The sequence below is a fragment of the Haemaphysalis longicornis genome, unplaced genomic scaffold, assembly GCF_048455015.1.
Source record: "Haemaphysalis longicornis isolate Haplotype H1 unplaced genomic scaffold, Haemaphysalis longicornis Haplotype H1 scaffold_3, whole genome shotgun sequence".
In the NCBI taxonomy this organism is placed as follows: Eukaryota; Metazoa; Arthropoda; class Arachnida; order Ixodida; family Ixodidae; genus Haemaphysalis; species Haemaphysalis longicornis.
In genome coordinates this window covers 205306664-205321210 of record NW_027526335.1, presented here as the reverse complement: position 1 = coordinate 205321210, position 14547 = coordinate 205306664, and the positions used below count along the sequence as shown (strand labels likewise).

At 47.3% G+C, this 14547-nt stretch overlaps 2 non-coding genes across 2 annotated transcripts; both read left to right on the top strand.

Annotated features, from left to right (window-relative positions):
* Positions 1 to 7153: 7153 nt before the first annotated feature.
* On the top strand, positions 7154 to 7226 carry Trnaa-ggc (transfer RNA alanine (anticodon GGC)). Its single transcript has one exon. It is a non-coding gene; the product is annotated as a tRNA-Ala (tRNA).
* An 848-nt stretch (positions 7227 to 8074) lies between these two features.
* Positions 8075 to 8149, top strand: Trnaa-ggc (transfer RNA alanine (anticodon GGC)). The gene has a single exon. It is a non-coding gene; the product is annotated as a tRNA-Ala (tRNA).
* The last annotated feature ends 6398 nt before the right edge of the window (positions 8150 to 14547 follow it).

The window sequence follows — 14547 nt, the reverse complement described above, 5'->3', positions numbered from 1 at the left end:
AGAGGAAAGGCGGTGGTTTTAGTGAGAAAACGGCTCTGGTGAGGGAAGGGAGCGGGACCAAAGGTGTCTGTCGGCCCGCTGCGGCTGGGATGAAAGAGAACTGACAAACAAAATACAGACAACGCATGAGCACAAATGGGAAGAGCGGGGCGGTGGTGTAGTAACTAAGGACGCGGTCTTGGCCCGGCATTTGTTTCGTGGGTTCACCTAGAACAGACCGTTAAACGGAGAATCATTGCTTTTACCAAGAAACGGGTGATAAGTCTACTTTGTTTGCCCTTTGAAGGGCCGCGACATGGCGACAGAGAAAGGCACTAGCGGCAGCCAGCGGCGAGCCGCATAGCGGTCGGACCGCGCGGAAGACAGGGATCAAGTTACACAGGGGCGCGGCGAGTTCGGAGAAGGCGACGAGTACCCCGTCCGTCCTTGGCCGCAGCGTAGAGTAATGTAAAGGCACACATACGACGCGACAAGCGTGAAGTTCCATGGAGGGCCGACACAGAAAACCACTGAATTACGACACCGCTATGTCTCAACAGAACCCGACAATCTCAAGGTACGGCCAGATTGGCACTGCCGTTCAACGTCACCTCCCTCTCTCTTCTTACTCTTTTTAGTTGTCCCAACGTGGAAAGCATTTATCGCGCAGTACGTCCAGTGCGTTGCTTGGGCGGCTTTTTTGGGCGGCGCTCCCTCTCGGTATGCGCCCGTTGTCTGAGCTAATGGTGGGTGGTCCTGAATAATTAAAAAAAAACCTTTTATGCTGGTGGAAAGGGGGTGGAACAACGTGCAGCCACTTCCTATTGTCAATCTACCTCCGTGGTCCTCCAGAGGCCCGACATGCTGCCAGCGCTCTCGTTGATACCATGAGTCAGCGTTTTGAACTTATAAATAAGGTACGATTCCTTCTGTTCGCGCTCCCGTTTAGTGTGAAAACCGATCTCTAGGAGAGTGACTTTAATTTGGTCGAATGAATGTCCTGGGAGGCTGACATGTCTTGAAATGGGCAAGTTCGGTTGTGTTTTAGCGTGAGAACGGTGGTTGTTAAAGCGTTTACGGAAGGCGGTTTCTGTTTGTCCGATGTACTGCATGCCACAGATGTCACAGTGAAGCATGTAGACGACATTTTGGCTGTCACAGTTTAGATGCGCATTTATTTTGAATACGTAATCTGAGGAGCTGGCTTTAGCAGTAGTGGTGGTAGTCATGTGTGAACAAACCTTACAACGTGTTTTCTTGCATGGCTGGCATCCCCGTTGAGTGCCCTCAATGGCAGTCGTCTTGGCTGTGGCTAACATATCTTTCAGGTTTTTTCCGCGGCGATAAACAACTCGGGGGGGCTTTTGGAAAATTGAAGATAGCCGGCTACTTTGTTGCAGTATATTAAAATGTCTCGAAAGAATGTTATTAAGTTTGGGCAACGCAGATGAGTGGGTGAGGACAAGATTTGTCTGGCTTCCTTCATTCCTGGGATTCCCTCCATGTAGAATTTCCTCGCGGTTTAGGTTACGAGCTCTGTTGATGGAGTCATCGACCACTGCTGCTGGGTACTTTTGACGAATGAGGGCATTTTTTAGTTGTTGGGAGTTGTGGTCAAAGTCGGCATTGTCAGAGCAAATTCTGCGGTATCTGTGGGCCTGGGAATAGGGAATGCTCATCTTGCAATGCCGTGGATGGTCACTTTCAAAGTGCAGATACTGCTGGCGATCTGTGGGTTTCTATATAGGGCTGTGATCGTGGTCGTGCCCTCTACCTGAATGGCGACGTCGAGAAAGTTCACCGATGTCCTTGAGATATTATGCGTAAAAGATATAGAAGGGTGGACCAAGTTGAAATCCGAAATGAACTTATGCAAGCTTGCCTCGTCATGCGGCCAGACAAAAAAGATGTCATCCAGGAATCGCTTGTATATGAGCGGGCGAACGGGTTGAGCTTCCAAGAAGGGTCCCTCGAGTGCCGCCATGAACAAGTTCGCGTAATTAGGTGCCATTTTTGTGCCCATAGCTGTGCCGCTAATTTGAAGGTAATGTTTGTTTTCGAATTGGAAATAATTGTAACGAAGCACCAGGTCAAGTAGGGTAGTAAGGGCGTGCTCATTAATCTCTAGTGCCATATCAGCGTTTTGACATGCCTCCACGGTATACCTGATGCCGTCTGAATGGGGGATATTGGTGTAAAGCGATGAGACATCCATTGTAACCAGGAAGCTGCCAGGGGGGATTACCAGTCCAGACATCTCTCTCAAAAAATGGTTTGTGTCCTTGATATAGGCCGGAATTTTGGGAACTGCGTTTTTCAAAATAAAATCAAGAAAGCTGGAAATTGATTCTGTTGGAGTGCCATTGCAAGATACAATAGGGCGGCCTGGATTGCCAGGTTTGTGAATTTTAGGGAGTAGGTAAAAGCGTCCCGGTGCTGATTGGGTGGGCGTCATTGCTTTAAACATGTCTTTAGTTATATCGCCATTTTCAAGAAGCCTTGTGAGTTCAAGGGTGATTTTCGATACGAACTGCTGTGTTGGGTCCGCAGGAAGTTCCTCATAAAAATTCTCATCACTCAGTTGTCGGAGTCCTTCCCTAATGTAGTCGGTTTTGTTAATTACGACTATTGCTCCGCCCTTGTCCGCCGGCTTTATAACAATGTCATCCCGTTGGCGGAGGGAGAAAAGGGCCTTGCGCTCATCAGTTGATAGGTTGTTGCGGACAGGGTTTGTTTTCTTTAATGCATTCAACACGTCTTTTTGAACGGCCGAAATGTACATATCGAGATGTTTGTCCCGACCATCGCTCGGTGTCCAACATTTGTCTGATGCTCCCGGAATTTTTTTGTCTGGGTTCGTTTCCTGGTCGTAGAAGTATTCACGAAGGCGTAAGTTCCTCGCAAAATTGTCTAAGTCCTGGTACAGCTGAAATTCATTAAATTTACCCGTAGAGGGACAGATTGTGAGGCCTTTTGACAGCAGTTTAAGTTCAGATTCTATGAGGGGTACGTCCGATAGGTTGACAACGTTGGATTCTGGATGCGCCGAACTTTCAGATGGGGTTTGACTCACAGGACATACGCTTTTCTCCTCACCCAAGGGTACAGCAGCTCGATTATCCGGAATGGAAGAATTCTCAGTTCTGGTTTGGCTTCCTGAGCATCCAACTCCCTGCTCCCTAAAGGAGTGATCTGGAATGGGGATATTGTCTCTCCGCATCTTTTTAAATTTTTGGTTCATCACACCTCCTTCTTTTTGAGATTCGTATCTCTTGAGTTCCATTCTTTCCATTTCGGATATCTCCGGGCTGCTCCGAAGGGAAGTTTCCAACTTCTCTAATTCTAATGTCTTTCTTTCTCCGTGTCCTATTATTACCTGCATTAGCTGCAAGGATGTGTCCTCAAGAATATTGTTCCACCGCGCCATTTCATCTGCATTAAGATCGGTCATTGCCGGTGTCAGCCTTAGCCGCAGTCCTTTAGGTATTTTACGTGCTGTTGCATATGATTTTAAAGTAGCACTGTGCAAGTTGTAGCGCACTCGCTTATCTATGCTTTTGCGAAGAGAGAGGAAGGCGCGCGACCAGGGTCGTGTCGTTCGGGCCGTACCTTTACTTGGGCGGAGTCAGTCGTTGCGAACCCCCGCGTCAGTCGTCTCAGGGGGGGTCTGGCATGTCCCGTTGGGCCGGCGTGGCGAAGTCTTCGGGGTCACAGCTGTGGTGGGAGAGACCTCCGGAGAAGGGGGAGCCCACTGACGTTCCCGCTGTGCCGGCGTTGCACCTGGTGTTGGGTTGTTCGGTGCCCGGGGTTTAAAGGGTCTCCGCTGCCAGCCGAGCGCCCTGAACGAGAGAGCGTTGCGGAAGTGCTCCGCCAGCAGCGCAACGCCCTCAAAACTCGCGTGGAGCCCGTCAGCAGCAAAGACCCTCCGGGCCGGTAGTTCGTGGAAGGCGTGGTCGATGTAGCGCACGTCGGCTCCTAACTCCTTCCGCTGGCACAGGCGGCGGACCTCGCGCACAAAATGGGAGGCTTCGCAGTTGAATGATCTGACAAACCGCCAGTCTCCCCCTCGTCGGCGCCGGTTCAGGGTGCGGGGAAGGGGCAGGCTCAAACATATCCTTTTCAAGGCCGGACGGTGGAGGCGAACCCTCGCAAGCATTCGTCTCAACTTCTCCAGGGATGAGGACGATCCGCTTTCTGCTATATCAGCAGTTCCGACGTGAAGCACCAGTGTCTCCACGGTTGGGGGTAGATATTCCAGGGCGGCGGTGACGTCCTCAAACTTCATGCCGCCGTATGAGATAAATCCGGGAGCACCTCTCTCACTCGGGTGGAAATGGCCGTGGACATGGCGGATGAGAGTCCCCCACAATAGCGCTCCGGATGGTGTGCCTTGGAAAAAGGCACGTCAACCGCTCCGTTGTATGGTGTCTGGCAGCCATTGATGGTCAAGATTTCGATGAGTTTTGCAACGGGCCAGAAGAAACGGTCAGGTAAAAGATAAGAACAACTTTGCGGTTAACTTGTTTATTATAAATTAGTCCGACAGTTTCGGAAGTGGAACTTCCTTCCTCAGGGACAATCCCACAATGAACAACGAATCCTTATGCACACTGCATAATTTATAATAAACAAGTTAACCACAAAGTAGTTCTTATCTTATATATATGTATATATATATATATATATATATATATATATATATAGGAAAGCAAGCCCTGAGGAAAGCAAGTTCTCTTTGCTGAAACGTAGGCCACAATCGTGCTTTTACCTTGCTCGAAGTTTTTCTTCTCTTATATATATATATATATATATATATATATATATATATATATATATATATATATATATATATATTTATATATATATATATATATATATATATATACATATATATTGTGATCAGGCCCTGCTCACCCGACGGGGTGGACGGCGGTTAAAAGTGACGAGGAAGAAGTGGGCGTGCGGTAGCGAGAAAAGAGTATCGCATGGGGGAACGAAGCCAGGACGACGAGGAAGCCAGGCGGCCGTGGCATGAGACCTGGAAGAACGATGTTCGGGGAGCGACATGCCGGACGAGAACGTTCAGAGAACCTGCGTTACAGGCGGCATCTTTTCTATTCACGTGGAGGCAGCTCAGCCAAGACCGGACACGGAGCACGCGGGCCGAATCGCTCTTCCGTTGCAGCATCGGCATCGACAAGGGCTCCGCGGAAGCGCCCTAAGCCTAGCGCAGGGAACAAAGAGACCCGACTTTGCAACGGCCAGACCCACCGTCAAGGAGACACAGTGCCTGCGGCCATCACACTGAGCAAGTGTATCGGCGCAGCTAACTGACAGCGAGTGACACGTGACACTGACACGTGAGCGCGAACTCTTGTGAGTTGAGAACTTAATTTTGTAGGACATTCACTATTTTGGCTACATTAGGTTGCTGTACGGTTTCGTTTCTGGTCAGTTATTCATTCATTGTCCTTGTGTGACGTAACGTCCGGATTAATTTTGACTAGGTGAGGATCTCTAACGTGCGTGGAAATTTCGTACACATGGGCGTTTTTGCTTTTCGCCTCCATCAAGAAAACAGCCTCCGTGGCCGGTAATCAAACCCGCGACCTCGTGCTCAGCAGCACGAAATCTTGACCTCCTCAGTTACCTAACAACCCGCATTACAAAATATGTACATATTTTAAAAGGCAATAAAAACATGCCCATCAGCCTGCTGGGTGTTTCCCGCAAATTATTTCCAAAAGTATTTCGGAATCACCTATGTGCAGTTTAGAATTTCAACAGCTGTGAGAACAGGCCGGTTTCCGGCATGTTTTCTGAACATGAGACCATATCCATGCTATTCCAGCTAATGAACACTGGTCGGAGTATAACACTCCTCTCTACATGGAATTCACCAGTTAGGAAAAAGCATTCGACTCAGTGCGGACAACAGCAGTACTAACGGCATTACCTGAACACTGAGTAGCCGAGCCGTACATTGGCCTTTTGTAAGATATATTGGGCGGGTGCACGGGAACATTGGAGCTCCATCAAAGAATTTGTAAGAGTCGTACACAACAGCGTGTCCACTAAAGGGATACAATATCCCCCCAATTATTCACAGCCTGTTCGCAGAATGTGTTCAAGAACCTTAGGTGGAAAAAAGACGGGTAAAAATTAGTCGGGAATATCTGAGCCACCTGAGTTTTGCAGACTACATCGTTCTGTTCAGTCAAACTAGCACGGACTCGGAGCGCATGCTCTGCAAATTGTACTCCGAAAGTATGTTAGCAGGCTTAAAAATCAATACAAACAAATTGAAGGTGGTGTTGAATCAGCATGTAACAATACGAAACTTTGGGGTAAGTAAAGAGGCTTTCGAAAGAGTACGCCGGTACGTGTATTTCGGAAAATCATATCTGCTAACCCAAAACCAGGAAACTGACATTACCCACAGAATTAGCATGTGATCGGCTGCTTTCGATAACAGTTAAGATATCCAACCAAGCAAGCTTCCGCCTTCTCTGAAAAATCATTTCATAATCAGTGTGTTCATCCTGTTGAGATGTACGGGGCAGAAGCTTGGGGTCTCACTGAACGACTTGAAACAAAACCTAGATTCACACAACGGGATATGAAAAGGCGAATGCTAAGGGTCACGTTACGGGACAGGAAACCAGCCGCGTGGATTTGAGAACAGCCTAAGGTGGACGACATTCTAGTTCAAATTCGGCGAAGGAGAGGGGCATGGGCGGGTCATATAATGCGTATGACGAACAACCGGTGGACCATCCATTTAAAAGGTTGGCTTCCAGTAAACGCCAAACGCAAAAGGGGTCGGCCTAAGGTAGAATGGCGAGACGAGTGGCGAAAATGTGGGGGAAAACGTGGACTGAACTCGTACTCCATAGGCGTGGTAGATCTTCGGGAGAGGCTTTCTTTCTGCAGTAGACAGGCAATTATGATTAGGGCCCCTGTTCTGGCAGTCTTGGTGCCATAGGGAGCTTAAGAGGGTTCAATGCTGGTCGACCACTCTCGACATGTCGTAGACACTCGATTCACGGCCCGGGGGTTAAAAAGAAGGTCCCCTTCACCCCGAGTACTCAGAGTGACGTTGGCCACCTCCCCCAATCGCAGGAAACAAAAATACCTAACATAAATACCCAGAAAGTCGAGGGGAAATATAGCCCCGCCGGTAGCGTAGTGGTTATCGCACCAGACCGGCATTCTTGAGGTCGTGGGCTCGGATCCCACCTGGCGGGCATTTTTTCTTCACTTTCTTTCTTTCTTTTCAAATTCTTTATGTTTCAATTAGCTACCACATCTTCCCCTTTGCTTTCCGAAGTTTTCTTCACTGCCAACCCTTATTCCTGTCTTACTTTCCACGAGCCCCTCATTTACTATTCTGATTCGCTACATGCATAGCGAGGGCCGCCGTTTGGCAGTCTTGGTGCCATATGGAGCTTAAGAGTGTTCAACGCTGGTCGACCACTCTCGACATGTCGTAGACACTCGAGTCACGCCCCGGGGGTTAAAAAGAAGGTCCCCTTCACCCCGAGTAGTCAGAGTGGCGCTGGCCACCACCCCCAAGCGAAGAAAACAAAAATACCTAACATAAATACCCAGAAAGTGGAGGGGAAATATAGCCCCACCGGTAGCGTGGTGGTTATCGCACCAGACCGGCATTCTGGAGGTCGTGGGCTCGGATCCTACCTGGCGGTCATTTTTTCTTCACTTTCTTTCTTTCTTTCCAAATTCTTTATCTGTTTCAATTACCTACCACATCCTCCCCTTTGCTTTCCGAGGTTTTCTTGACTGGCAACCCTTGTTCCTGTCTTACTTTCAACGAGCCCCTCATTTCCTATTCTGATCCGCTACATGCATAGCGAGGGCCTCTGTTCTGGCAGTCTTGGTGCCATATGGAGCTTAAGAGGGTTCAACGCTGGTCGACCACTCCCGACATGTCGTAGACACTCGAGTCACGGCCCGGGGGTTAAAAAGAAGGTCCCCTTCACCCCGAGTAGTCAGAGTGGCGCTGGCCACCACCCCCAAGCACAGGAAACAAAAATACCTAACATAAATACCCAGAAAGTGGAGGGGAAATAAAGCCGCGCTGGTAGCGTAGTGGTTATCGCACCAGACCGGCATTCTGGAGGTCGTGGGTTCGGATCCCACCTGGCGGGCATTTTTTCTCCACTATCTTTCTTTCTTTCCAAATTCTTTATCTGTTTCAATTACCTACCACATCCTCCCCTTTGCTTTCCGAGGTTTTCTTGACTGCCAACCCTTCTTCCTGTCTTACTTTCACCGAGCCCCTCATTTCCTATTCTGATTCGTCGCTACATATGTATATATGTATATATATATATATATATATATATGTATATATATTTATAATTATATATATATATATATATATATATATGTATATATATATATATATATATATAGACAGATATATATATATATATATATACATATATATAGCGAATCAGAATAGGAAATGAGGGGCTCGTTGAAAATAACACAGAAATAAGGGTTGGCAGTCGAGAAAACCTCGGAAAGCAAAGGGGAGGAAGTGGTAGATCTTTGAAACAGATTAAGAATTTGGAAAGAAAGAAAGAAAGTGAAGAAAAAATGCCCGCCAGGTGGGATCCGAACCCACGACCTCCAGAATACCGGTCTGGTTATTTCTGTGTTATACATATATATATATATATATATATATATATATATATATTGTCCCGAGAAGACGATGAAGAAGGCAACGCAACGCGGCTCGGTCATCCCAGCCTACGACGACGAAGATCTGTCTGTGCGCTCTGCCTGCGCGGGCTCTGGCATGGCCGCCATGTAAATGATCTGTATATAAATCGTTCGACTGTCTCATCGTTCATTTCGTCTGTCCTGCCGCCACGTTACATTTTGGTGGGGTTGCGGGTCCCTCCCCGAGCTGGCCGCAGCTGCACACCTCATCGGCATCGTGGCAATCTTCGAGGGGGCGTGACCCACGTCGGCAGCCCCAGCCCCGCCGCTACCAGCTCTCGACGACGCTCCCCCCGCCCCGTATCCCCAGCCCGTGACCAGCCGATTCAGAACCGCCAAGACCCGATGACGTGACCAGACGACGATGGCGTGTTCCCAGCCCACTAGTCCGACGTGGTTCCGCATACCTTCGAAGTTTTGTCGGTGCCTTGACGAGGTCGTGTCGCGGGACCAGGCATCGCCTACAGCATCCTCATCCTATGTGGCGGCAAGGACGTCATTGTACAGTGTCATCTCAGCTTTCGTCCTCACCACATCGCGCAATACGGCGGCGTCGACCGGGACGGTCGCTTTCAACCGGGGGGCCATGTCCCGAGAAGACGATGAAGAGGGCAACGCAACGCGGCTCGGTCATCCCAGCCTATGACGACGAAGAAGATCTGTCTGTGCGCTCTGCCTGCGCGGGCTCTGGCATGGCCGCCATGTAAATAATCTGTATGTAGATCGTTCGACTGTCTCATCGGTCATTTCGTCTGTCCTGCCGCCACGTTACAATGTATAAGCACAAAGAGAGAATTCTCGAGGAACCAGAAGAAATAGTTGAAAAAATGGTCAACTCACGAATAAACACAAACACGGTGGTTTACTGCCGGTTCGGACGGAGGACCAGTTTTCATCTGACTAACATACAACCTAGAAGCATGCACGCTTACACAGGTGCAGAAGGTGTGCTACGGTGCACCCTTGTTAAGAAAATCGGCGGCTGGGGCGAGCATACAGGTAAAGGGAGGGCACTATACATGTGGGTACAAACTTTCGTACCGTCTTTCGCCTAACTCTCCACGGCAACGAAAAGAAGGAAAGGAGATGCGGTACCGTGTGCGGAAAACTCTTTTCTTAAAAGCAAAGCAATATACAACTTCATTCTATGAAAAAGTAAGGGAAGGAAGCTGGTGAAAAACAGACACTTTACGTACGAAAACACGAATAAACGAATAGTGCAGGGAGCGTCTCGACACCCGAAATGCCGAAGTACACGAACAAATACAGAACCAAGCCACATCTATTTCTGAAAACACCACTGACCGGCGGCGCGGAGAGTGTCAGAGTAGTTCACAAGTTCACAGAAGTCACTGAAGGTCGCACGCGAGAGCAACTCAACCAATTATAAGAGTATGTAGCTAGGTAGGAAGTAAGTATGATTTAGCTAGGTGTGTCCTTCGCCGAAGTTACTATTAAATCGGTCAACAGTAAGGGTCAAGAAGTTTCCGTGTTTATGATCAAGGCATGTCACAGCAGAATGGAGGCATAGCAAGAACTGTGTGATGAATGAAACATTTTAGAGTTAACTCTACTGTCCAAGAAGTGGACGCGTGGGGGAACCGCACGCCTGGCAAATGGTGGATGACCGCGCGAACGGTGCGTTCGCGGTAACAAATTTACCCTCAAAAAGGGGCTGCCAACTGCAGTAAACGCCCCCACCTCTCAACTGTAGTGGGAGACGGGAGTGGAGGCGTACTGGGAATGCCGCGACTATTCCGCGAAAAAAAACGAGAGACACAAGGAAAAAAAGCAGGAGGAAACGTATGTTGGCCGACAGTGTTCGGTATTGCGAATGAAGCAAAAAACGGAAGAAAGGTGCAAATGGCTTAAGCACCAAGCAAAGACGATAATTTCCCCAAACTTTCAATAAAGCCTCCGGATGCGGATTTGAACTTGTAAGTAAGGTACGATTTGCGGAATAGCCTATAGTGGGGAGAGCGAACCCCTGATACTAATATCGTGATTCTGAGGCGTTCAAAAGAGTGCCCAGGAAGGCTAACGTGTTTTCACAATGGCAGAGTTTTCGAATGTGACTTGTGAATATTAAACCTTGTTCTGAACGACTTTTGTGTTTGCCCGATGTATCGTAGGTGGCACACCGTACACTCGAGCTAATATACCACATTGGATCTATCACAGTTAAGGTTTCCTCTAATTTCTAGGCGTAAGTCAGAGGCTATACTGACGGCAGTAGTCGTTGTGGACATGTTCATGCATATTTGACATCAGAGCTTCCGGCAAGGTCTTTATCCATCGGTCGTCTGAGTCCGTATTTTGTATGAGGTAAGGATATTCCTAAGGTTTTTGTTTCTCCTGTACACAACCCTTGGGGGCTCCGGAAAAATACGTTTTAGGCGCTCACTTTGGGTACGAACGTTATAGTGTTTTTTTTAGTATAGACGAGATTTTAGGAACAGATGCGGAATGTGTTAAGGCCAAGTTTGTTTGGGGGCTGTCATGGGAGTTTATGATGGCTCTGAGAAGGCCTGAGCGATTCATGTGTCGTGCTCTGTCTATAGCGTTGTCATTTATTTTAAGAGGATATTTTTCTTTTAAACGTGCACTGCGTAGCTCCCGACAATTATATTTGAAGTCGTCTTCCTTTGATCAAATTCGACTGAAACGATACGCTTAGCTATAGAGAATTCCGGTTTTGCAATGTTTGACGTGACTGCTTTGAAAATGTAGGTACTGTAGCTTGCCGGTCGGTTTTCGGTACAGTGTAGTGATTAATTTGCCCTCTGAGGCGGTGACGTTTACGTCAAGAAAATTAACAGTCGACGGGGAGTATTGGTAAAAAAAACAAATGGAGGGATGCACAAACTTGGGCGCGTCTATGAATTGTTGTAGGTTCGTCTACCCGTGGGTCAAAATCAAGAATACATTATCAATGAAACGTTTATAATATGGTGATTTTAAGCTCTGGCTATTCAGAAATTCTCCTTCTACGACGCCTATAAATATTGCCACGGCGCAAACTAGCAGACGACGAACGATGTAGTTCTGAGGGAATGGTTCACAAGCAAGAACAATGCGTCCAGCGACGGTTGTTGGTAGAGGAAGACGATTCTTCTCTTCGGCATCCTCGCCTCGTAAAAATATATTGGCATAGTTCGGCCCCACGTGTGTTCCCATAGATGTGCCACTTATCTGGACGTAGTGTTTTCTATCAAATGCAACATTGTTAAGCTCTAGAATTAGCTGAAGAAGAGTGCTTTGTATAAAGCTATCAACAAGTTTGTCAAAGGTTGCTTGAATGTAGGCGTGAAGTACTGCTCGGATTCCATGGGCGTGCGGAATATTTGTGTAGAGTGATGCAACATCCATTGTAATCTGGAGAGGATTGCTGGGAATATCCAAATCTAAAATGTCCGAAAGGAAGGAAGGAAGAGAATCTAGACAGTATGATGCTAATTTTCCAGTCCACGTACCGCGAAAGGTGTTCCGTGACGGTGCCTATCCCCGCGACGATTGGGCAGCTGGGATTGTCTGTCTTGGGGATTTTTGGCTGCAAGTAAAACCTACCGGCTACAGGATTAAGCGGAACAAGTGAATAGGCTGTTCTTTCTTCCATTACTCCATCCTTCACCAAATGAGTGAGATGTTCTGTTACGAATCCCTTAAAGTCGGCTTTAGGATCGTTTTCGAGAGGTTTGTAGAATGACGAGTCTGATAGGTGTCTCTGTGCTTCGTTAACGTAGTCATGCTTGTTTCGTATTTCTATTGCACCACCTTCGTCAGCTGGTTTATTTACAGTATCAGTACGGTGAGAGAGGGTTTCCAATGCCTTTTTTTACTGATGGAGAGGTTATGGCCGAAGGTCGACCGCTTTTTGTAATCTTCAGTGGTCTCTGTTTGCACAGCTTTGATAAACATATCTAAACATTCGTCCCGCGGGGGGTGGTGTCCAGTATTGAGGTCATAGAAGCAATTTAGCAGTGTCACTATATGTTTCGCGGTTGGAAAAGTATTCCTTTAACCCCATGGTACGGGGAAAATTTTCAAAATCTTTAAAAGCAACAATTCGGAAAAATATCCCGTTGTTGGGCAAACACTCAAACCCCTAGAAAGAATGCTCAAATTGGCGTTGGACAAAACCGCATATGACAAGTTGAGTATGTTACTACTCTCGACATATTCTTGCTGTGTGACTGGTAAGGTGCGAGCAGGGGGCCCGTCTGGTATAGGGATAACATTATCACGCGAGAAATTTTTGGCCTGGACATGAAGCAGCTTATCTCGAACCTTTAAGTCGTGCGAAGCCAATGACTCGATCTCAAGCTTTCTGAGAGGGGGAAAGAGAATTTTTTTTCTTTACTGAAAGTTAAAAATTTGTCTTGTTGTGATCGATAATTATGCGGATCAATTCCAATGAAGCGGATTTGAGCACACTTTCTAACTTTTCTCTATTCGCAGGCGACAACTCAGAAGTGGCTGATTTTATTTCTATTGCAAGAACTTTAAGCGCAATGGAGGAATTGATGTACTGTTTAAAGTAGCCATGAAGAGAAAATGCAAGTTGGTTTTATTCGAAAGATTTCGTGTTTTATAGTGCCCCCAGCCCTTGTCCGGATACAAACGGCGCTTTATTCACTGAGAAATTAAACAATTTAGATTAAAATTTTGATTTTCCCGCTCAATCGTGCGTTTTCGTGGTCCCAAGTGACATCACTGAAACCGACCGCTCTGCAGCCTAGGGTACCTTCATTCACGCATCCGCCGTACAGGGTAGAGACACGTATACGCTGGCGCCGCCATTTTTGGTTGCTCGCTCGCCGCCGAAGCAACTCATTGTGTCAAAACCGCGCTAAAATTATCGCCGCAACGCGGTTTACTGAAGAAGTTTGAATCATATTGTCTGTTTCGCGTTGCTAGGTCTCGTGGGAAACGAAAAGAATAACTCGTTGAGCCCATTGGCCCAATTGCGGCGGCACGGGACCGTTCGAAGGTTGTCTCCACCCTGTACAGCGGTGTTGGTTTGTTCCCTCGTTTTTTTACGTTCCGTAACCTAGATGGCGCCACCATACCGTGGCAAGCGTTTGGTTTGTTTTTGCCCGCATTTAAACCTGGCTTGTTTTTGTTCTGGGAGAAAATATTCGTTCCCTGAAACAGTGCTCGCTCGACAAATGGGGTCACGTAAGACACCGTTGCTTGCGTCAATCGGCCAGTGTCGTCTGAGACAACCCCAAGCCCCGTAGTGCTGTGCAGCGAAACCAAGCATGCTGTGCGCAGTACGAACAGCAGAACGCATCAGTACTTCTATGTTTACATGTGTTTTCGTAACTTCCACTGTTTGTTCCATCATTCTTATTGCTTTGCAAAGAATGTGCCCTAAATTTAAGCGTAAATCGCTCGTTCGTCTAGTTTGTAAGTTCTACCTAATTTGCGTCTGCTTCTGCCAGCTTCCGCCAATCGCAGAGCTTATCTCATGTGACGACATAAGTTCTGTTGCGGGAAATGAGCTGGTGGGTCGCATGACCATTCCCGTTTTCCTGATTATGTATCTTATTTGAGCGAAGTTTACGTTAAAAGTGGTGTCAGTATGATTCTAACGAGACAATCTTTTGAATGAACCAAACTTGTGTTTTCTCTTCATGGCTCCTTTAAGTGTAGAGGGATGCATCTCATATTGGACACGTTTGTCAGTTAGTTTTCTTGCATTAAAAATTTCATAAAAGGTTCTCAAAATGTTCTCGCACCTTACCAGTCACACAGCAAGAAGATGTCATACTCAACTTAGCAGATGTGGTTTTGTCCAACGCCAATTTCAGCTTA